Genomic DNA, 25,438 nt, shown 5'->3' on the forward strand with positions numbered 1-25,438 from the left:
GCTATATCCACGCGCTAAATGACTTTGCTGTCCACGAAAGAAAATTAATTATACTTTGTTGCTGAACAACTTTGAGTGAATTGAGATACCGTAGGTGGAGCCAAATGAAAGCGAAGGAGCTGATAATTCATTGAAATGAGTTGTTTCTCTCTCCCTTCCCCTCCCCTCCCCCATCACTTGCTAAGTCAAGTGCGGCAAATTATTGCCTTATTTCTTTGCTCAAAACGTATTCATTTTCTCAATAGCAAATGTTTGCCTTTTAGTATTTCCTATGACCAAGGCTGAAGTCAAGAATACTATTTTGGGTATATAAAATGAGTTAAACTGATCTTTTGTTAACAGCCTACAATTTAGTCTTTTGTTTCAACCAATTGTGCCTAACTGCTAAGCTAGGAATCCTCAGTTTGGGTACCATTTAAAGCTCTTACAGATGTTTCAGAAATGACATTATGTTGTGCTTTATTATGTGACTTTATCAAAGCACTGGAACAGGGCCTGTTGCAAGGATGGGCCTTACCTCCTGCCACAGACTCATCTGCTTGCCCCAGAAATGTACAGGCAACTCTCCACTTGAGTGCAATTTACCACCACGCACATGCATGGCAACAGGAACCTGGAAGTGGCAGGAGAGAGCTGGGAAGTCCTTGGTGGCTCAGGGACGAAACCCTCCTCAGAACCTGAAGAGGCATCCTTTTTGGGTTCTGGGGTGGGTCTCCTCATGAGCCAGGGGCACAGCGGGGCTTTGTTGAGGTTGCTCGGCCTTCTCGCCTAACAGTTGATCTGTGGGGTAGCGCAGCAGCAGCAGCAGCAGCAGCAGCAAATTTCCTGTGCACATAGGAGCCAATAAAATATTTGAGGGGGCCTCCCCCCTCAAGTTGATGGGCATTGCCATTCAAATAGTATGTGTGTGCCCATTATGTGATCGATTTTCCTGGATCCCCCCAATATTTTATTCAAGGTGGCAACCCTGCCCACACATCAGCTGTTAGGCGGGGAGGCTGAGCAGTCAAACCCCAGCATAAGTGGGGTGTCGTCTATATCTGATTTCCCACAATTGCTTTCTACCTATGTTGCTCTTCAAGGCCTCCCAAAGCAGTAACAGGCTGACCTAACAGGCCTCTTAGTGAAGATGACCAAGGGCCCTTACACAATCAGTGATCATGACTGAATACCACCCTACTTTGATAAATGAAATCTTGGTTCCTGCCTGGCCTTACTGAGCATCTCTCTGTTATTTTCAAGCTAAATCGAACATGGTCAGATCTCAGTTATTTGTCTAGAACTTCAGGAGTCCTACATAGAGAGATTCACAGTGGACTTTGAAAGACAGTGTCTGATACATGCACCCTCTTGCTTGCAGTCCTCGGAGTTAGCAAGTCCCACCTTACCCTCACTGCAGCAGCAATAGGAATTTGCAAGCAGGTGAAGACCAACTGTGCCATGAAACAGTCTTGTACTGGGGTTTCGAGGGGGGGTGGCAAGAGAAGAGAAGAGAAGAGAAGTGACCAAGGCAAGATTACTCACATGCTATCCATGATAATGATAAGGTAAAGGTAGAGGGACCCCTGACCATTAGGTCCAGTCGTGGCCGACTCTGGGGTTGCGGCGCTCATCTCGCTTTATTGGCTGAGAGAGCCGGCGTACAGCTTCCGGGTCATGTGGCCAGCATGACTAAGCCGCTTCTGGTGAACCAGAGCAGTGGACGGAAACGCCATTTACCTTCCCGCCTATTTATCTACTTGCACTTTGACGTGCTTTTGAACTGCTAGGTTGGCAGGAGCAGGGACCGAGCAATGGGAGCTCACCCCGTTGCGGGGATTCGAACCGCTGAGCTTCTGATCGGCAAGTCCTAGGCTATGTGGTTTAACCCGCAGCGCCACCCACGTCCCTATGATAATGTTACCATGCACTTAATTTATGTAGCAAAAATATGCTGCAGGAGCGGGGTGGAGAGGCAACTTAGTATGAGCTGCAATTGTAGTTTCAATTGATTAAATTAACCATTTAATAAAGCTTTCAGTTCTTGTTACCAGTTACAAGGGTAAGCGTAAAGTTGTCAAGTTATTTTATTCTCTAGGGCTTTTGCACATCGTGTAATGAAGTTCTTCAATAACACCACCAACCTCTGTTGTTTGGCTGAGGCCTCCATTTATGTGTTGCATGACCTAGCATGGTCCTAGGTGGATAGTGTCATTCTGTTGTTTAGTCACTGGGTGGCGCTGGACTTGGTTATCGTTTGGAGCTTCCTGTTACTGTTCTGCTCTCATTTAAGAGAGAGAATGAAGTCTTTGTCTAGCTTCCTGGCTGGTGCATCCTCTGAGGTTTGTCTGGATGTTGGCAATTTCCATACTAGAAATAACTAGATATTGTCTCAACCAATGTGGCTGCTACTTAGAGCAACAGCCCTGTGTTTCCTTTCCTCATTCTAGCAAAAGAGAATGTGTGCTATGATGCAGCTGAGCTCAGTTTCTCCTTCACACTTCATTAGCTTTTACTAGCAGAGGTGAGGAAACTAAGAGTGTAGTGGTATCATATGATGCAGCTTATTTTAGTACAGTGGTGCCTCGCAAGACGAAAAGAATCCGTTCTGTGATTTTCTTCGTCTAGCGGTTTTTTCGTCTTGCGAAGCAAGCCCATTGAAGGATTAGCGGATTAGCGCTATTAGTGGCTTTTAGCGGCTTATCTGCTGATCGGATCAGCTGATAAGCGGCTTAGCAGCTTAGAAAAGGGGGGGGGGGGAGAAAACAAACCCGCAGGAACTCGCAAGACATTGTCGTCTTGCGAAGCAAGCCCATAGGAAATTTGTTTTGCGAAGCACCTCCAAAATGGAAAACTCTTTCGTCTAGCGAGTTTTCCATCTTGCGAGGCATTCGTCTTGTGGGGCACCACTGTACAATGGTTCAAGGAACCTGTGGCACTCAAGAAATTGATTGAGTTGAGTCCACTCCCCTCATTCCCAGTCAGCATGGCCAGTGGTCAGGAATTATGGGAGTTATAGTCTAACAACATCTGAAAGGCCACAGGATCCCTACCCCAATTATAATAGATATCGTTGAAGACTAGGGACTGCAGCTCCTGCTTGCTACGTTACCTATTGGCAGCCGCAGGAACTCCAGCCTGACAACAGCCTTACATTTATATATATATAGGAAGAAATGCATTGGCAGCCATTCAGCCCTTTTCATTCTAGCCATTCATCCCTAATATTGCCCTCTGCAATTCTTATTTTTAAAACAATGGCTTTGCTCTATTTAGTGAACTGTATGCATTTCCCTGAGTTTTTGAGTTCTAGCATGATCTCAGTTTTGGTTGCTGTTGTTGTTTCAGTTCTGTGTTCATACTTTGTTTCTCTTTTTATTCCTTCTGTCAAAGAGCACCCCATAATGGTGTCCAAAGAGCAGCTTCCTGTGATCATTTTATAAGGATGTTATAAAACTAAGAGTTACATTTATGACCCCATTTTCATCTTCTGGCATCTGTCTTGAAATAGCTGCCTATGAGGATCTCACCCCCTCCCTTCTAGCACGACTTTGATAAAGACGATATAGACTGCTTGACCCACACAATTCAAAGCCACGAGGGCTATTCGCTACAGTCCTGCAATTCTCCCGATTGTTTCCAAAGGCTTTTGTCTAAAGTGAGCTCAAAATCCAGGCCCAATATTCGTAGCAGATTCATTATGTGGCTCCTGATGTGTGCTTCTTTTAGTAGTTTTAAATTTCAGTTTGCAGTAAGAGGAGCAGGGGCAAGGCCTATAAAATTATATCTTTCTTGCCTTCGTTTTCCCATGCCGCATGATGCTTTTATTAAGATGATATAGTATTTTTATTTGCCTTGAAATCTTAGTTTCATGATGTTAATTTGGTTCAGATGGTGGCACCAGACACATGAAGCTTTGAGAACTTTGATAGTCGACAGGACAATTGGAATTCTTTAATGCCAAAACAGAGAGCTTTTTTTAAAAAAACAACCCACAGGTAGTAATATCTATTATTGGTTTTGTGCTTAAGTTACATGTGAAGTCCACAGCAAGACTGCTAGGAACAAAGAAGGCCTACAAAGATGTGTTATTTGTTGCAACTGTCCTCTTGTATGGCTTATTTTAGGGATCTGTGAAAGCGCCACAAGATCTCATCGCTGTGATTCAGCAAATACTAAAAGCTCAGCAAAGACCCACGTTTCATTCTTAGTGCTGATCTGCAGGCATAGTAGCCCTGACGACAATTTTCTTTCCATGCTGAAGGGACTTGCATGTGCATCCTTCACTGGGTCCAATTCATGAAATTTGTCTCCCTCAAAGAAAAGGAGGTCACCTGAGATGTACCCAAACTTTGGGGGCTAATGGGCACATTTGGGAAATGGCAGCCGTGGGTGTGCAGCACAGTGGTTCCCACAGATAGATGAGCAGAAAAAGGGACGAAACCACAACATGGTGTGGGCATACTCCTGTCAAGAGCCCCTCCAATAGGGGAAAAGGCACCCACACCAGCCTCTGCCACAGTTGCTCAGAGAGAGGTGGTCTTTGCACCACTCCCCTGTTCATAATGGGACGGAGGGTGTCCAGTCCTGTCATCCAATGGGCATGTTTAAGGGGCGTGTTTAATATAGGAGAAGCTGAGCCAGTGTAAACAGGAAGTGAGCAGGAAGTGCAGTCATCAAACCCACTGTGGGAGGGGATATTTTGCCAAGACCTTTGATGGACAAAGTCAGAGGTTATTCAGGAGTGGAAAGCAGGAGGTCAACACCCCAAGCAGCTGTTTGCCGCTATTTTAACATACTGCTGTGCTCCAGCACAAATTTCCAAGTATAAATGAAGCCTAACTAATTCATACGTCATCACTGGTTGGGGGAGTGGAAGTGGGAAGCACCGGGAAAGACATATAAAGAGAAGCCCATTCCAGTTTTTAATGGAACAAGTGACGAGGCTTTAAATAATGGTTTGTTATCCCAATACAACAACAACAACAACTTATTATTTATACCCAGCCCATCTGGCTGGGTTTCCACAGCCACTCTGGGCAGCTTCCAACCGAATATTAAAAACATAATACAGCATTAAACATTAAAAACTTCCCTAAACAGGGCCACCTTCAGATGTTTTTTAAAAGTCAGATAGTTGCTTATTGCCTTGACATCTGCTGGGAGGGCATTCCACAGGGCAGGTGCCACCACCAAGAAGGCCCTCTGCCTAGTTCCCTGTAACCTCACTTCTCGCAGGGAGGGAACTGCCAGAAGGCCCTCGGCGCTGAACAATGGGGGTGGAGACGTTCCTTCAGGTATACAGAACCGAGGCCATTTAGGACTTTAAAGGTCAGCACCAACACTTTGAATTGTGCTCGGAAATGTACTGGGAGATCTCTTAGGACCCGTGTTATATGGTCTTGGTGACCACTGCCAGTTACCAGTCTGGCTGCTGCATTCTGGATTAGTTGTAGTTTCCAGGTCAGTCCCACTTAGAACACATTGCAGTAGTCCAAGTGGGAGATAACTAAAGCATGCACCGCTCTGGCAAAACAGTCTGCGGGCAGATAGGGTCTCAGCCTGCATACCAGATGGAGCTGGTAGACAGCTGCCCTGGCCACAGAATTGACCTGTGCCTCCATGGGCAGTTGTGAGTCCAAAATGACTCTCAGGCAGCACACCTGCTCCTTCAGGGGCACAGTTACCCCAATCAGGACCAGGGAGTCCTCCACACCAGCCTGCCCCCTGTCCCCCCAAGAACTGTACTTCTGTCTTGTCAGGATTCAACCTCAATCTGTTAGCTGTCATCCATCCTCCAACCACCTCCAGACACTCACACAATATGGATCTTTGGCACTTCTTCCAATTCAGCCAGTTATGTGAGAGCAGCTCAGCAAGGTGGATTTATTTTGTTTGCTAATGGTCAGTCATGGACATTCTCTGACTTTTTGCTGTATATTAGGAGGAGCCTAGGTCAAGCCACTTCGTGCCATTTAATGATTTTATACAGCATCGAGTCTCAGACAGATTATGCTCTCCTTGTATTTCAAAGAAAATTAAAAGTGTTTGGTGATTTGAGAGAAACCATACTTTCATTGTTCCCCTGGTATGCCTTGTCTGTGGGGTTTGTATGTTGTGTTTTTCTTTTGGGGTTGGGAGAGGGATATGATTAGATTATTTGAAGGTCCTCTGGATTAGGGAACAAACAACGTAAACTTGAAAGCTTCAGCAACTGTGGTTCACTAGAAGTGTTTTGTGGTGGTTGCATTAAATCCATCGTGAAGTTAGGAAATGAGCTGCTTTTGATCTCATTTATTGGATAATATAAAATCTCCAGTAAATTGGGCCGGGCCCACTGTTGGTGTAAATAAGAGACTCTCGGTTTAAACCAGTATAAACTGTGTGAATAATACAGGTTGAAGATAGTAAATTGTATGGGGTGGTAAAGGAGCTCAGCACAATGGGATATCTTTTTTTCAAGAGGTTCCATTGAAATAGCTCAGACCCTCCAAGTGTCCCTATTTTCCAGGGACAGTTCCAGATGTACAGAAGCCATCCCGTTTTCTGGTTTGATCCCAGAATGTCCTGCTTTTCCTTAGGACATACCTATTTCCATTGGAGAAATATCAAAGGGGACGGTAAGGTACCCGGACCATTAGGTCCAGTCGCGGACGACTCTGGGGTTGTGGTGCTCATCTCGCTTTACTGGCCAAGGGAGCCGGCGTACACCTTCCGGGTCTTGTGGCCAGCATAACTGAGCTGCTTCTGGTGAACCAGAGCAGTGCATGGAAACACCGTTTATCTTCCCACCGGAGCGGTACCCATTTATCTACTTGCACTTTGACGTGCTTTTGAACTGCTAGGTTGGCAGGAGCAGGGACCGAGCAACGGGAGCTCATCCCATCACGGGGATTTGAACTGCTAACCTTCTGATCGGCAAGTCCTAGGCTCTGTGGTTTAAGCCACAGCGCCACCTGCGTCCCTTTTAGAGGGTACGGTAGGATGTCCCTATTTTCCACACAGAAATGTTGGAGGGTATGGAGTTATGCGACCCCTGAACCAAGGAGATAAGTAACTCTACAACCTTTAGAAGATGCCTGAAGGCAGCCCTGTATAGTTTTATTATGTTTTACATGTGTTGGAAGCCACCTAGAGTGGCTGGGGAAACCCAGTCAGATGGGTGGGCTAATAATAATAATAATAATAATAATAATAATAATAATAATAATAATAATAATAATAGAATAAGATGTCCCTATTTTCATTGGATAAATATTGGAGGGCATGATAGCTCAATAGAGATCATGCAGATGATGCCTGAAGGGAAGATGGAGAGGGGTGTGTGGATCATGGGTGGAAACTATTCTACTGTACAAAGGTCAAATCCACATTCATTGCTCTGCTCTTTCTTGTCTGTGGTCCTGCCCACCACTGCCCTGTGGCCTCCAAAAGGTTGCCCAGAAGGTAATATGCTCCCCAGTATGCAAACGGATTCCCAGTTCCGACATAAAACCAGTCTAGATGGTGCATTGGTTTAAACCTTGCTCTACGCTCTACTGATGCAGTTCAGAAATTAGAGCTTGTACAATCTAGAGAGTCATTGCTAAGCCCCTGAAAGACTTGGGACACAGGCTTCTGACATCACTTTCAGGATCTGTGGTGCTAAGAGTGACCAGGCGTGTTGCTTTATAGAAGGCGGCCTTTGAATTGAAGGGCTGTCTGGCCCAAATGTGGATTAAAGATGAATAGCCACGAGAAGAGAGATGGCCTTGAGGCTGGATCGATTTAACAGGTACATATGTTACCTGGTCAGTGTGAGAAATGTATTTCTGTTTAAATATAGCAATTACTAGGGACGCGGGTGGCGCTGTGGGTTAAACCACAGAGCTTAGGACTTGCCGATCAGAAGGTCAGTGGTTTGAATCCCCGCGACGGGATGAGCTCCCGTTGTTCGGTCCCTGCTCCTGCCAACCTAGCAGTTCGAAAGCACGTCACAGGGCAAGTAGATAAATAGGTACCGCTCTGGCGGGAAGGTAAACGGTGTTTCCGTGCGCTGCTCTGGTTCGCCAGAAGCGGCTTAGCCATGCTGGCCACATGACCCAGAAGCTGTACGCCGGCTCCCTCGGCCAATAAAGCGAGATGAGTGCTGCAACCCCAGAGTTGGCCACAACTGGACCTAATGATCAGGGGTCCCTTTACCTTTACTTTACCAATACATTACTTATAGACTTAAATTTATAGGTGTACATTTTATTCAAATCTGTGTACCCCTTTGTCCTTTGGGGGGGGGATGTGTAAGTAGCCTTTTACTGCTATGCAAAATGTCTGGATCAAGCCCCACCTCCCAAATCATTTCTGCATTCAAACTACGGGAGCTTAAAAGGTCCAAAAAGCACAGGACCCCTTGGCATATGAAACACCAACCTTTCCATGGGACTCTGGATAGCCCAGTTGGTTAGAGTGCAGTGCTGATAACGCCAAGGTTGCAGGTTCATTCCCCAGATGAACCAACTGCATATTCCTGCATTCGAGGAGTTTGGACTGGAATGACCCCCGGGGTTCCTTTCTAGCCCTTCAGTTCTTTGATTCTATGTCTCTTCTCTACCAAGGAATCCCAGAATGTCCAAAATGGAAGAGGGCCCCACGAGGACAAACCCATCATCCCCTTGCAGAGGACCATCAGTGCCGGATTTACATATATGCTAAACAAGCTATAGCTTAGGGCCCCACTCTCTTGGGGCCCCCCAAAAAATAAAGGGGGGAAAACTGGATGTACATTTCCAAAATATAAGATAAAAAACAAATAAAATAAAACCTACATACAGCAACAGTGTTTTGTAGGCTCCTATGATGTAAGTAATGGGCCCTGCCTGCTAGCCTGCTCCCTAAAATATCACTGGTTTACTCATTTCTATATATAGAGTGCCATGGACTGGTTTCATGGCCTCATCAAACCTAAATCCAGCCCTGAGGACCACTGACAGTGATAGGAATGGTTTTCCACTCTTTTTTTTTAAAAAAAATGGTTTTTAAACAAATAAAATAACCATTAAACATTTATCCAGCAGTTAGTGGTGTTAGTTTTACCCATTGTCTCTAGATAGTCACTTGCACATTCAGCATTCAAAAATTTACTTACTGATCTCACCTAATCCCAGAACAGAGCAGGAAACTATTGGGATATGTTTTTTTCAGTTCCAAAGGCCCTGATTATGCTATTTCTTTGGCTTTCTAAAAATAGATTTTATGTGTTACTCGCAGGGTATTATATGGCCTCAAAAGTAAAACCTGGAAGTCTGAAATTTGCATGAGCACCAGTAGTGGGGCTTCTCTAGAGTAAGTAAGTCACTGACTCCAACCAGTGCTGTAACTGCCTGAACATTCCTCTGTTTTCACTGAGATTGCTGCATTGGCCATGGGACAATTTGCTGGAACAAACCTTAGATCTTTTATGGAAGGCTAATTTTCCCCAGACAATATCATGTAGCAGACAGTTCACACAGGCAGGCAGCGCTGAGCTGTAAAATAAATGGACTCTGGCGAGAAAGTTACCTTTCCCTCTAAAATTGTCTTGGTATATCTTAAGATAGAGTCTAATTATAGAGATTGGCATATATGGCATGCAAATGAAATCCTATATTAGACTTGAAAGAGGGTGGTCTCCTCCCCCCAGCGCGGCCTTTAACTGGGGGTTTAATGTATGTACAATATACAAACATTTTTGACAGACTATTAACACCTATGATCTTGTAAATATTTGCAATTTTCTAGATCATAAATATTGCTGCATAAGCAGTTCTTTCAGGACATCATTTATACTCCATTAAAGGTTAATTTACAAGTTAGTGCCTTATAGAAAGAAGATATGTGTACTTTTATGTTAATGTGCTGTAAAGGGAGACTAGTGTCTCCAGAAGCAATTTGTAATTCTCCAGCGGCTATTCCCTGTGGCACCACTCAGAGCTCCATGTGAATTCTTTTCATCGGTTCATGTTTATGGCGAGCTTAATCTTCTGTTTTGGAGAAGGAGGGTGGGAGGAGGGAGGAGGAGAGAGAGTGGAAGTAGAAGAAGAAGAAGAAGGGAGAGGGAAAGATCTTAGGTATTCAGGCTGCATTTGAAAGCATCTCTGTGTTTGTTTAAACAGTCTCACATAACACAGAGACTCATTCGTCACAGGGCTCGGATACCTGTTTCTGAACCTTGACACTACTTGCAACCAGGAGGCTGGGTTGCTGCTGGGCTCCAGGCGTCCTGATGTCATGGGGAGGGGGGAGGTGAGATGGTGACTGAGCAAGGACTAACTTTCAAAGGTGAAAGGCTCCGTTTTAAAAGCAGGCAAGATGTACCTTCCAGCAATTGCAATGCACTCTAGTGCAACCTGTAAACGGTTGCCTAGAATTCAGAAGAACGTGCGTTTTCTTTTGTGACTTTCTAATCTTTGCCGTTTCATTACGTAAAAAAACAACACAATGCAGACAAAGAAGTAGCTACATATGCTCCCTTTTGTCATATGAACTGAAACGTATATAATAATCTGAATGTAACAAATTTCAAGACGACTGCCTTCTTTTTCTTTGGCAATCACTCGTAGCTGAGTAAAGATTGTCCTCCATGAACACAGTCTTAACAGTGAGTCCATAAGTGACAGTGGAGGCCAATTCTGGATCCACGCGTCCTTCCACAGTGAGGATATAGTTTTCCAGGCAGGAGTTGATCATAGTGAGGATTTGCCAAGCATGCCTTCCTCGTAACACGTTTCTCCATTTCATCCTAAGTTTGAGTGTCTTCAAAGCCCATGACACCTTTGGTAAAGGCTGTCCTCCAACTGGAGCGATTGCAGGTCAGTGTTTCCCAGTTGTCGGTGTTTATACTACATTTTTAAAGATTTGCCTTGACAGAGTCTTTGAACCACTTTTGTTGACCACCCGCATTACGCTTCCCATTTTTAACTTCAGAATAGAGTATAGTTGCTTTGGAAGACGATAATCAGGCATCCACGCAACATGACCAGTCCAACGAAGTTGATGTTGAAGAATCATTGCTTCGACACTGACATTAGTTCGCCTGTCTTCCCAAGTGATGTGTAAACTAACTGCATTGGGGCAATAACTCCCAACTATAGTTTGCTATCCATGTTCATTAAAATGAATAAAAAAGCAATGCAGACATATTTCATCACACCCACAGCAACTTCCATGACTAAAATAAGAACTCATCACGGGGGAGGTCTTCAGACCAGTAGCCCTTTTGCTGCTAAACCCACTGCATGGGGTTGTTTTGCTATGAGGATGAAATAACCATTTTGAGCTCCTTAGATGAATGGTAGGATATCGACGGGGTGATTGATGAGGATAGAGATACACATCTTATTGTCATAGTGGTGGGGAGTGAATCAGTCCTGTGCTTTGGGACAGAAATATGTCTCTTCACAAATACTATCAAAATGTACAAGAAGATTTAAATGTAGCAATAAATAATATTATTTATTTTATTATCTGTAACCCACCCATCTGACTGGGTCACCACTCTGGGCGGCTTCCATCATACATAAAAAAAACCAAACCATTCCCTATACAGGGCTGCCTTCAGATATCTTTTATAAGTTGAATAGTTACTTATCTCCTTGACATCTGATGGGAGAGCATTCCACAGGGCGGGTGCCACTACCAAGAAGGCCCTCTGCCTGGTTCCATATAACTTTACTTCTCACAGTGAGGGAACTCCCAGAAGGCTCTCAGTCCTGGATCTGAGTATCCAGGCTAAATGACAGGGTGGAACACTCCTTCAGATATACAGTGGTACCTCTGGATGCGAATGGGGTCCGTTCCGAAGCCCCGGTCACACCCTGAGGCAAACGCACCCTGCGTCTGTTCGAGCGTGGGTCGCGATTCGCCGCTTCTGCACATGCATGTGATGTCATTTTGAGTGTCTGCGCATGCGCGAGCGCGAAACCCGGAAGTAATGCATTCCGTTACTTTTGGGTCACCGCGGAGCGCAACCTGAAAACGCTCAACCTGAAGCAACTTAACCCGAGGTATGACTGTAGAGGCCTGAATCTGTTTAGGGCTTTAAAGGTCAGCACCAACATTTTGAATTGTGCTTGGAAAGCACTTCAACACATGAAAATATACACTTTTAATAGCCCCCGGGGGCAGGGAGAACCACGTGGCGGTGTCTTCAGAACGCAAGGAGACACATTAAACTTCAATCACCAAATGCCAGCAATCCCCCTGTAGTTACTTCTCTTGATGGACAAGTTATTGCTTTCTTGTTCCTCAGCCCCAGCTGCTCTCTTTGATGACTCATCAACAGCGTCGTAGGCAGGGACCGATGCATTTGCACGCTGTGACGCCATGGATTTAGCAGGAAATGAACTGGGAATAGCTCTCAAACAGAGAGCATTTGCCCCTTCAGCGTGATAAATATCATGATATAATATTAACGGGTTGGGGTAAAAGGTACACACTTAACACACCAATTTACCGGGAACATTTAGGGGACTAGACTAGTCCCCCTAGTCCACAGATCACATGTGCCTGTGCTGCATGAAAAAGTGTTTTCATAGAATCATAGAATCATAGAGTTGGAATAGACCACAAGGGCCATCGAGTCCAACCCCCTGCCAAGCAGGAAACACCATCAGAGCACTCCTGACATATGGTTGTCAAGCCTCTGCTTAAAGACCTCCAAAGTAGGAGACTCCACCACACTCCTTGGCAGCAAATTCCACTGTCAAACAGCTCTTACTGTCAGGAAGTTCTTCCCAATGTTTTCTTTTGTCTGTATTTCAAACAGAGGACTCTTCTGTGACAGCTCTTCAAATAGGCCTCTGAAAAACAGGACACAGGGTGACCCTAACTTTTGAAGTTAATCCTTTCCTAGTCCTGTCTGCAAAATCTCTCCAAGACTACCCTCACGTTAGAACTGTTACAACTCTGTAATGACGATGGTTGGAAGCTTACAAGGAAAAGGAAATACGCTTAACAACCCTCCACACACAATACACTGGATTCTTAACAGCCTCCCCAGCCTGTGAATTAGCACCCACCTCCATCTCCACCTTTCTGTATCACAATTGCATGAGGAGATGCTTCCTCTGTTTGGAACTAAAATGCTGCTACTCTCAGTTCAGTTGCAAACAAAGCTGGGGTAGGCAGGTATTTCTTCCAAAGGTAACAAGACCAGCCACAGTGAGCCAGCCATGTTTTACGTAAGTCCCTCTGCTAGTATTGATTATTGATTATTGATTTTCTATACCGCTTAGTATATTTAAAATATCTCTAAGCAGTGTACAGAAAACTGAAGCAACGTCAGAGAACTTCAACAAAATATTACAAAAAACATAGAGTTGCATACAAAAATGTTACATTAATACAAAGTTACATTATATATATATATATATATATATATATATATATACACACACACACACACACACACACACACACACACACAGAGGTACCTCGGTTTTCAAATGTCTCAGAAGTTGAACGTTTCAGTTTTCAAACACCGAAAACCTGGAAGTAACTGCTTCAGTTTTCAAATGCTTTTTGGAAGTTGAACATGCCATGAGGCTTCCATATTGAGTTTTCTGTAAGTAAATGCTTCCGTAAGTAACTGCTTCGGTTTTCAAATGTTTCGGAAGTCGAATGGTCTTCTGGAATGGATTTCGTTTGAAAACCGAGATACCACTGTATATAATGAAATAAGTACTATGTATATACTTATACATAGTATATACAGGAGGAACAAGTGACTGAGCCAGCAATCCTATGCCCATTCATCTGGGAATAAGCCTCACTGAGCTCAATTGGAGTCACTTCCAAGTAAAGCATTACTAAAACTCTGGTTCCAGTTGGTCTGGAACCAGAGGGTGGGTGCCACTACCAAGAAGGCCCTCTGCCTGGTTCCCTTTAACTTCACTTCTCACAGTGAGGGAACCCCCAGAAGGCCCTCAGAGTTGGATCTCAGTTTGTGGGCAGATTGACAAAGGTCCGTATAGTTAAAGCTTTGGTTTTGCCAGTAGTGATGTATGGAAGTGAGAGCTGGACCATAAAGAAGGCTGATCGCCAAAGAATTGATGCTTTTGAATGATGGTGCTGGAGGAGACTCTTGAGAGTCCCATGGACTGCAAGAAGATCAAACGTATCCATTCTGAAGGAAATCAGCCCTGAGTGCTCACTGGAAGGACAGATCCTGAAGCTGAGACTCCAGTACTTTGGCCACCTCATGAGAAGAGAAGACTCCCTGGAAAAGACCCTGATGCTGGGAAAGATGGAGGACACAAGAAGAAGGGGACGGCAGAGAACGAGATGGTTGGATAGTGTTCTTGAAGCTACCAACATGAGTCTGACCAAACTGCGGGAGGCAGTGGAACACAGGAGTGCCTGGCGTGCTCTGGTCCATGAGGTCACGAAGAGTCAGACACGACTAAACGACTAAACAACAATATCTCACCCCATTCTAGGAATTGAGGATATTGTTTTCCATTTAAGAAACCAACTGATTCTCCCATATCTGCTCAGCCTTGGCTATTACAAGCTAGTCCAAATGAACATCTTGTAGAGCTTCCAGAAGCGAATTGGCTTCAGTGGTTGATGAAAGTCTCCACTGAAGAGAGAGGTGGTGTGGCCATCAATAAAGCCTCTAGCCTCTATCTGTGCCTCTTGTTTGGACTCGTGGCAGTACAATCTGGTAAAAATCAAAAGGATGCTTGATTTAGGGGTGGCAGCGGAGCGTAATGAAAAAGGTGGTCCCTGAGAACAAGCCATTTTAATGCAAAGCCAGCATCTTGAACCATACCTGGAAGAAAAGAGGAAGCCACATTAACTGAAACCTAGTTCTTTTACCTTGCTGCATTTGTTCACACTTATTATCCATTGTTACTCTCATTTCTCCATTTCTCTCCTCTTCATTTTCTCAGAGCCCAAGTGTGATAGTTTCCCCCTCCCTCACAATCTCATTTCCAATTGTGTCATTTCTTTTGATAAGCCTGAGGACAGGGAATGTCTTATCACATACCCTCCAACATTTCTCCGGGGAAAGTAGGGACGTCCTAAGGAAAAGCGGGACATTCCGGGATCAAATCAGAAACCGGGATGGCTTCTATAAATCCAGACTGTCCCTGGAAATAGGAACACTTGGAGGGTCTGTTGTCATTGGCATTTGTTACCTGCTGTGGAAGTCTTTTGGAAGGCTGAAGAGAGGGAGTAAAAACATTGATTTAATTTATATACCAGCCTTCATCCGAGGCTCACAGAGAGGTTACAATATAAAAACACAAAAATACACCCCATATTAATGATATAACAAAGGTGTCAAGCGAGCCTTGCTGGGGAGAATATTCCGCAAGTGGGGAGTCACAGCAGAAAATATCCATTCTCATGTTGTCACCTTCCAGTCGTCTCAAGAGGAGGCATATGAAGAACAGCCACAGATTATTATTACAGGGTCTGGGACAGCTCATACGGGGAGAGGTGGTTCTTGAAGTATTGTGGTCCTGAGCCATTTAAGGCTTTATACAACAAATCTGGCACTTTGAAATGGACCCAGAAACCAATTGGCAGCCAGTGCCGTTGAGCCAGGATTGGCATTAAATACTCTAACCACCTTGTCCATGTGAGCAGCCTGGCCACTGAATTTTGCATCAGCTGAAGTTTCCAAACCATCTTCAGAGGTTGTTTTCAATAAATAAATGAACTTCAAAGGCTGCTTTGTAAGCTTGGCTTGCTTCAGAACAACGAACCAGGAGCCCAGATTCTCAAATTACAGTAAGCCAGCACTTCTTGGTTAGTTTTGATGTATTGATCAGTTTTGGTTCTTTACATTTCTGATTTTTTCACTCTTACATTCAGTTTTCCACATTGCTGCAGCAATTTGTGATTACGCTTTTTTTAAAGAAAAAAATCGCCATGAAGGTTCACCAGCATTTTAGCGTGAGTGCCTCCTAATATACACATTTTTCTTTATGCAATTTTGACAAATATACACATTTTTACAAACAATTTCCACAAATGTAATGCATCTTTTTGTGTTCTTTTCACTAACACGGTAAAGCAGGACAGGCATGCTGGTTTATTGCAATGTGCAGATGTGGCCAACTCTGATAAATCTCAGTTTCTCTAAAGTCCATTCATGTTGTGTGTGTGTGTCACATTAAGGAATGTTAGAGAGGAGGATGGGGGTTGGGTGGTGTCATCAAACAGCTTTGCAAATAGTGAGACGTCAGTGCTGTGACTCCCTGCTTCTTTCTAAAAAAGATTTTTAATTTAGTGGAGATTAAGTAAATGGAAACCTAGACAGCATCTTAAAAAGCAGAGACATCACCTTGCCGACAAAGGTCAGTATAGTTAAAGCTATGGTTTCCCCAGTAGTGAGAAGTCCCACCTCATGAGAAGAGTAGACTCCCTGAGTAGTCCCACTTCATGAGAAGAGAAGACTCCCTGGAAAAGACCCTGATGTTGGGAAAGACTGAGGGCACAAGGAGAAGGGGACAACAGAGGACGAGGTGGTTGGACAGTGTTCTCGAAGCTACCAGCATGAGTTTGACCAAACTGCGGGAGGCAGTGGAAGGCAGGAGTGCCTGGTGTGCTCTGGTCCATGGGGTCACGAAGAGTCGGACACGACTAAATGACCAAACAAAGTAAATGGAAATGGGCATGTTAGAATACTGAAATTCAGAGTTTGTAAAAGCTTATAAATCCAACTGCAATTCTGAGAAAGCTTTCGTTATGCAAACCACACCTCTGTAGTTGCAGTTTGTTTCTCCAGATGTTGAAGCCACACTGTACATGTAACAGTTAACGTTCTGTTGAGATAGCTTTTTAAAAAGCAGTATGCATTAGATAGGCTATTAAATGACAGCTCTCACTTCTACTGATATTGTGTGGAGAAAGGTTGTTGTTTTGTGTCATCTGATTAATGATCCCTATAGTTGTCAGATCTGTTTAGACCTCACAGCCTTCCTTCAGGGTGCGAAAACTCTTGGGATCTGCAGAACATTCAAGGACTTGTTTTTAATTTGAAACACTGGAAGCTTAACTATTTTGCAGGTGTTTATGATAAGAAATAAGAGTGCCAAAAATATGATTTTAATTCTTTACCATATTTGCCACTAATGGTTGCAGCTGATACCATTGAAATGGGTTGCAACAGAAACCCATTTGTTGTTTTCCTTGCAACAGAAAATCCATTTTGAATGACTTACATTTAGAGGGATTTTGAGGGGTGTGGATGTGAAAATCTGCTTCAGATGCAGTAGTTGGCATCTTTATCTTCCCTCTGCCCTAGAAAGACAGCAGGGACTAAGATTTGCCTCATTTTTTAAAAGGTATCACACAGTTCCATGGAAGACATTCAAATCCCCAGTGGTCTGTAATTTGATTGTTTCAAATTTTAATAATGCATAATGTAATTACGGTATCTGTATAATGTAATTATAGTAGGCTGGGAGCTGCTTTAGGAACTCTACTCAAGAAGTGGCTAATCAGCCAACCAGTCAGTCAACAAAATCAGAGCCCAACCTGGCTGCTTTTGTCCTAAGAGAAATGAAGTTAGCCCACCTTGATGAACAAAGCAACAGTCCTGAAAGGCACTCGTGGAGAAAGTGGCAGTTTCCACTTTAAAATACAGAGTACTTGCGTGGCGAGTTCCTGACCCCACCCCTCAGGTGGAAATAATGACACATGACACAATTATTAAGGTTAATGGGCTAAAAAAGGCCACAACTTTATTGGTTACAGGTGATGAGTGGTATTGGCTTAGGCATTGGACCTAACCAACTATATCCTACTCCAGCCCATCTGCTTGAAGTCCGGGAAGGGTTAACCACCAATAGGGGGAGTCCTGCTGATGCACATTAACTAGGAACTCCCCCGGGGTCACCGCCTTAGGCCCTCACCTTCCCAGGCTTCGGACAGGGCCACGCCCCCCGGAATCCTTTAACGGACTACCCTTCAATATGTGGGGCAGGTGATGGCGCTACCTCCCCTCTTCCACCTACAGAACAATACCAGTGCGGGTGGCAAAGAGGGAGATCCCCGGCCGCGTCCTGCCTACGTAGGGCAGGCCGCGCCCCTGAGCCAGCCAATTGGCCAGCTAGGGGGTGACGCAGCTGGGAATCCCCCAATCGCGCTGGGCTGGCCTCCACCTGCCATACACTTGGAGGCGGTGTGAAGCCTGCAACCACACCTCCTCCTTAGGCAGAAGTGGCTTTCCTGAATGAGTGTTCATGATGAGTACACATAATTATCTTAAATGGGAAACCTGGGGGGGGGGGATTATTCTTGGATCTAAAGATCCAAGTCTAGGGAAAGTACTCTTTGGTGAGAAAACCCCAGCAGAGGTTTAACATGACAAAGCATGGAAATATAGGCTGTTAGACCTTTAAAATATACCCCTCCAAGCAAGTTCCATTAAAAGCTCCTTCCAAAATTTCCCACTTCCCACAGCATAGAAAAAGACCACATGTTTGTAAGTTATAGAATGCTTTCCTTGCAAACTTTCCTTAGGCTAGATTCCAGCGTTGGCTGGACAGTAGAGTTCCAACCCCACCTGTCAATAAATAAGCAAACCCAAGTTCTGGCTCAGGAAATCTGGAACTCCTGTGCTGTGCAAGGACCATACACAAATGGCCCTTTAGCATCCCGCAGGCTATTTAAGTACAGTAGTACCTTGGTTCTCAAACTTAATCCATTCCGGGAGTCCGTTCGATCCCAAAACCATTTGAAAACCAAAGCGCAACTTCGAATTGGCTGCAGGAGCTTCCTGCACTCAAATCGGAAGCCGCAGAAGCCACGTCGGATGTTCAGCTTCCAAAAAAGTTCACAAATCGTAACACTTCCATATTTTTCGCTCCATAAGACGCACTTTTTTCCTCCTAAAAAGTAAGGGGAAATGTCTGTGCGTCTTATGGAACGAATGTGTGGTCAATCGCTGGCTCCCTTTCCGGCCCCGGCCCCTTGCCCAGGCCTCCATTGTTGAATGTTCTGCAGATGGAGGTTGTTTGTTTCCCCAGCGACACGTGACTGGCGGATTAGATTATCTGTCTGGAAACTGGTAGAAACGGCTCCCTTTCCTTTCCTAAAGAAGCTGCAGAACTGTGAGTTGAACCCCATAAAAACAGGATTTTTTCCCCTTTGCAAAGTAAGCTCAACAACTTTGAGCTGATCCTCAAAAAAACGGGGCTTTTCCCCTTTGCAAAAGAAGCTGCACAACTGTGAGCTATTCCCCCCAAAAACGGGGCTTTCCCCCTTTCCTCCTCCAAAAAGTAGGTGCGTCTTATGGTCAGGTGCGTCTTATGGGGCGAAAAATACGGCGCTTCTGGGTTTGCGGCGTTAGGGAGCCAATTTGTTCAACAGCTAAGCCATTCGGGGACCAAGGTACCACTGTATTGGGAGGGTCTTTAACAGGGCCAGCTCGTGGCTTGGGAACTTGGGGGTGAGCGGAGAGGGCGTCGTTCAAGTTTACGTCAATGCTCAGGAGCTGTGTTCCGTTTTTCACAGCATATGGAGCAAAAGATGAATGGCTCTGATCCACTTGTCAAGGATGAGATTCAGCTCCAGCTGCAGCGGTAGTTAAGAATAGATCTCAGGTCTGAATTTTCCTGTGCATGTCAGCAGAACCAGGCAATGATAAATGCAGGACCGAAGGGTCTTGGAGAGATGGGGATGGGAGGCAGACTGCCTGTTTGTGAATATGGATCAGGAGAGGACCTGAACTGCTACCTTTCCTGCGATCATTTTTTAACACAGACACAAAGGGCAAAATATTGCCCCCAATTCTAGCTGGGATATCTATTTAAAGCATGTGGATTTTGCCTCAGTGGAAAAGGATGATGTAATTACCCAAGGAGTCGCTTTGTCTGCCCTGACGACAAGAAAGCTGAGAACAGCTGTGTGTCATAACATAATATAACAATTGTTATCCTGATTTGGTGGAGCAAATTCAGATCCCTCTATTAATGTGTTTTAGGTTTTCCTCCCTCTAAGCAATATGTTTTTAGGTGACTTTTCCCTGCCTTTGTTGCATCCTATGGATATGTACCACATTCGATTGCTTATTAGTTGCTTCTCAAGCCAAAAAAATTCAGAAAATCATATTTAATGGATAATTTGTGCGGAGGTTTATAGGGCTTGGTAAGCATGAATAAATCCTAGCCACTCAGTTTTACATACAGTGGTACCTTGGTTCTCAAATGCCTTGGTACTCAAACAACTTGGAACCCAAACACTGCAAACCCAGAAGTACTGTAAGTGTTCCAGTTTGCAAACTAATTTCGAAAGCTGAAAGTGCTCCATTTTGAGTATTACGCTTCCGATTTGAGTGCCACACTTCCGTTTTGAGTGTTATGCTGAGGTCTGTCTCTTTTTGCTATTTATTTTGTGTTTTTGCGGCTCTTTTTGTTTTGTTTTTGTGTCTGTGTGGAACCCAGTTCAGCTACTGACTGATTGACTGTGTGACTGTAGTACATTGTTTATTCTCGTTAGATAGTAAAATTCAAGTTAAATTGCTGCTTTAGGGGTTGTTTTTAAAAGTCTGGAACAGATTATTCCATTTTGCTTTACTTTCTATGGGAAAGCGCGCCTTGGTTTTGGAACACTTTGGTTTTGGAACGGACTGTATATTAATTCTAAAATCCCTTCATGGACCTTGTAGAGTGGACCATTTTTTGGTTATTCCCATTTTGTGAATTGTGTGTCTACGCTGAGGTTGCAAGATGGTTTCTTGCTTAAGGGCATACTAGGATGTCATGGTGATGCGGAAAGTTCGAGTAGGTGTTCACAGAAGCTCATGGTGATACCTAAGGATGCTCCTGAAATTGTCCTGGTCTGAATGTCTCCCTAGACTGCTATTGCAAATCATCTGATCTACTCCTGCTCTCCAAAGAGCATATGATGCATTAGGAACCTTTCAACTGATGTACAGAGTTGGTCTACCTGCACAGTTTTGCCACAGCTTTCAATCCCTTCTGTAGATACCTGTCTTTTTCTTCCTTTGGCAATGCTGATACATCATAGAAAATTGCAAGAAATATTCAGGTGTGCTATTGCTTCTATATTGCCTTTCCTGCAGTGTTTTATAATGAACACATGTGCATCAGAGGCATTAGTCAGGTGTGGTGTTTTACACTGGGCATGTGCCCTGGTACATATTTAAAAAACGTATTTACAGGTGGGGAGAGTGATGTTGCTCTGCTTATATAGTTATAGCAATATTCATTTTGCATGATCTTTTATGCATGTGCACAGGTGAATGTTCCCATCAGTAAAGCACAGTAATTATGTGTGTTGTTGTTGTTTAGTCGTATCCAACCATCTCGTCCTCTCTCGTCCCCTTCTCCTTGTGCCCTCCATCTTTCCCCAAATCAGGGTCTTTTCCAGGGAGTCTTCTCTTCTCATGAGGTGGCCAAAGTATTGGAGTCTCAGCTTCAGGATCTGTCCTTCCAGTGAGCACTCAGGGCTAATTTCCTTCAGAATGGATAGGTTTGATCTTCTTCCATTCCATGGGACTCTCAAGAGTCTCCTCCAGCACCATAATTCAAAAAGCGTCAATTCTTTGGCGATCAACCTTTTTATGGTCCAGCTCTCACTTCCATACATCACTACTGGGAAAACCATAGCTTTAACTATACGGACCTTTGTTGGCAAGGTGATGTCTCTGCTTACAATTGCTTTTTTGCAGTGTTTTACTGCAAAAGACGAGGGCTGGGCTGGGCAGATACAAATGGAAAGCTGCAGCAAAATGCTTGCCCCAGTTCTGAAATTGATGTTGTATAGCTGTAGCAATATTCCTTTTGCACGGTCTTTTATGCATGTGCACAGGTGCATATTCCCATCAGTAAAACACAGTAATTATGTGTACAATTGCTTTTTTGCAGTGTTTTACTGCAAAAGAGAGAGAGCTGGGGTGGGGTGGGCAGATACAAATGGAAAGCTGCAGTAAACTGCATGCCCCAGTTCTGAAACTGATGTTGGAAATTGTCCTAGTTAAACCACATACAGTCACACACAGCAGAAGAAACTTACAGCACTGAGGGGAGTAGCATAAGCTGCTCATCCTTATTCATATTTAGAGATGGGGAAGCACTTCATTCTGGCTAATTTGCACTTCCTGAAACAAGACATGAATGGAAACTCAGCTGTCTTTTCAAATTCCCACTTCTCTGAATTTCCCAATGCTGTTCTCCAAGTGCAAAATACAGTGGTGCCTCGCAAGACGAAAAGAATCCGTTCCGTGATTCTCTTCGTCTAGCGGTTTTTTCGTCTTGCAAAGCAAGCCCATTGACGGATTAGAGGATTAGCGCTATTAGCGCTATTAGCGGCTTTTAGCGGCTTTTAGCGGCTTATCAGCTTATCAGCTTATCGGATCAGCTGATAAGAGGCTTAGCGGCTTAGAAAAAGGGGGGAGGGGGAAAAAACCGCAGGAACTCGCAAGACATTTTCGTCTTGCGAAGCAAGCCCATAGGAGATTCGTTTTGCGAAGCACCTCCAAAACGGAAAACTCTTTCGTCTAGCGAGTTTTCCGTCTTGCGAGGCATTCGTCTTGCGGGGCACCACTGTATGTGTATTAGGAGAAAGGGTGCATTAAAATGCATTGTATTAAGGAGAAATGCTTTCGAAAAATGTGTGTATTCAACAAAATTGCATTGCAAATGTGTATATTGGGAGAATGCTGATGAATTTTCATGAGGACTTTAAAAAAGAAAAGTAAACTGATGAGGAAACGTGTCCAACCAAATGTAAATTGGAAAAATAAGAAACTGGAATCGACCTATTTGCCCATCCTTGCACATATCTGTTATCTCACAACTGACCCCTAGTCTAACACTTAAATCTAATTCTTAGTATCAACCAAATGTTGGTCATTTGCTGGCCATTGCTGTTTAAAAGTTCTGCGGTACGAATGAATATTAGAATTTAAAAATCCATCTGACTTTTCGTTGAACATAAGTATCACTGAAAGGAAGATTTGGCAAAGCTGTTTCAGACTGAGCCTGCTTCTGTGTCCTGCAAGCTGATGATTACATAGAGAAAATTGGGGATGTATAGTGATTTAGATAGCCTTATTTTAAGCGGCAAGACAACCTGGCCAGCAACTAAAGGTCTGCTGTTGACAAATTCTTTTTCTGTCATCCTTCCTTCTAAATCCAGCTTGCACTTCTGGGAGTTCTCAGTCCACATACTGCTTGAGCCTTCCTTGTAGAATTTTAAGCATAACCTTGCTAGCATGTGAAATGAGTGCAATTGTGCGGTAGTTGGAGCATTCTTTGGCACTGCCCTTCTTTGGAATTGGGATGTAGACTGATCTCTGCAGATGGTGACAGCAGCCACGAAATTAAAAGACGCCTGCTTCTTGGGAGAAAAGCAATGACAAACCTAGACAGCATCTTAAAAAGTAGAGACATCACCTTGCCGACAAAGGTCCGTATAGTAAAAGCTATGGTTTTCCCAGTAGTGATGTATGGAAGTGAGACCTGGACCATAAAGAAGGCTGATCACCGAAGAATTGATGCTTTTGAATTATGGTGCTGGAGGAGACTCTTGAGAGTCCCATGGACTGCAAGAAGATCAAATCTCTCCATTCTTAAGGAAATCAGCCCTGAGTGCTCACTGGAAGGACAGATCCAATACTTTGACCACCTCATGAGAAGAGAAGACTCCCTGGAAAAGACCCTGATTTGGGGAAAGATGGAGGGCACAAGGAGAAGGGGACGACAGAGGACGAGATGGTTGGATAGTGTTCTTGAAGCTACCAGCATGAGTTTGACCAAGCTGTAGGAGGCAGTGGAAGACAGATGTGCCTGGCGTGCTCTGGTCCATGGGGTTATGAAGAGTCGGACACGACTAAACGACTAAACAACAACAACATCCTTCCTTCCTATTGGATCAACAACTGCAACTGGGAAATGCTTTGATAAACGCTCCAGCCACACAGGATAGCATGAACATCTGTACCTGTTTACACACACACACACACACACAGAGAAAGAGAGAGAGAGAAATTCCTTATGGGTGCTAGCAACAGCTTGGAGAGAGGAGTGATTTAGATTGAGAAAACAGCATGGGGAAAAGGACTAAATTGCACACAGTGCACACTGCTGCTCTGATAAAAATCAGAGCCCCCTACAGCTGCTGGAAAGTGAAAACATGAATGTCAGGAGATCTCATCAGACATTTCCTGCGTCATATTGATTTAAACCTCAGGTAAATGCCTTCTAAACTTTGGTAGGGAGCAAACAATCCAAATTGAGCCCTATATTTCTGTCACCCTTTCTCTGAGTGCCTTTCCCATATCAGAAGGCTATTTTGGAGTACAGTTTTCCACGAGGCGTATCGTTTTTCTGGAAGTAGCACTGAATCTTGTTCTGCTTCGTCAAAATTGGGTAAAAGCTTTGAGAGTATACTTCGAGAGTATACTTGTCAACTTGAATAGTTGATTGCATAATGCTTCCATAGACCTATCCTCTACTTTGCCAATTGCATAACTAGAGGCTCAGAAAGAAAGAGGCTTCTATTGCATCCTTGCTTACCACAAAAGTAGAATTCCAAATTGAACCATCTCAACCAGGGGTCAGGAAGGTTTACCTCACCTGGGTCGGTTCACTCCAGCGGAGCTCCCTCTGTGGGCCAGATAGTGTGCGCAGCCACGATTTTTGGTGTCTGTGCAGATGCAATTTTCGGCATCTGAGCATGTGCAGAAATGACTTCCAGCACCATGGAAGCAAGTCGCCACACCGATTTAGCGCAGCGTGTGGGGACTCACCAAGTAGGTGACTCAGTTCGGGGGTTGCTTGTGGGCCAGTTAAACGACCCCCGTGGGCCGCTTGTGGCCCATGGGCCTTAGGTTGCTTACCCCTGATCTCAACTGACTAGGCTGAGGGTGCATTTCATAATTCTCTCCTTCTGCAACACTTGCAAGAAAATGTCGACCTCAGTGGAGGTATTTGTCAGAAGACCTTGGCAAGTGCCAGATTCATCCCCCATATAGTTTTTGACCGGTACAGTCATACCTTGGGTTACAGACACTTCAGGTTGCTTTTTTTCAGGTTACGGACGCTCCAAAACCTGGAAATACCGGAACAGGTTACTTCCTGGTTACAGAGGTCATGCATGTGCAGAAGCGCTAAATTGTGCTTTGTGCATGCGCAAAGCACCGAATCGCAACCCGTGCATGCACAGATGTGCTGCTGCAGGTTGCGAACGCTGCAGGTTGCGAACGTGCATCCCTCATGGATCACGTTCGCAACACGAGCATTCACTGTATTATTATTAATATTATTAAAATTTGCCTCCCTAGGGAGAGCATTCCCCAAACAGAGAGCTGCCACAGAAAAGCCCTGTTCTTATGTTGCCACCCTCCGGACCTCACATGGAAGAGGCACATGAAGAAGGACCTCAGATGATGATCGCCAGGTCTGGGTCGGTTCATAAGGGGAGAGGCAGGCCTTGAGGTATTGCGTTCAGTGCAAGTCGGGTC

At 44.4% G+C, this 25,438-nt stretch overlaps 1 protein-coding gene across 3 annotated transcripts in view; it reads left to right on the plus strand.

Moving 5' to 3' along the window:
• The window catches only part of ANKFN1 (ankyrin repeat and fibronectin type III domain containing 1), a 216,674-nt gene that overhangs the window by 57,261 nt on the left and 133,975 nt on the right, over window positions 1–25,438 (plus strand). Inside the window, exon 1 of one of the 3 annotated variants that reach the window (XM_083489910.1) lies at window positions 9,211–9,297. The exons of the other annotated variants lie outside the window; for them this stretch is intronic. The gene's annotated coding sequence lies outside the window, so the exon portion shown is untranslated. Of the gene's footprint in view, window positions 1–9,210; window positions 9,298–25,438 lie in introns of those variants that run through there. 3 annotated transcript variants of the gene reach the window in all.

This window comes from Podarcis liolepis, assembly GCF_965112155.1.
Source record: "Podarcis liolepis genome assembly, chromosome: 2".
Taxonomy (NCBI): domain Eukaryota; kingdom Metazoa; phylum Chordata; class Lepidosauria; order Squamata; family Lacertidae; genus Podarcis; species Podarcis liolepis.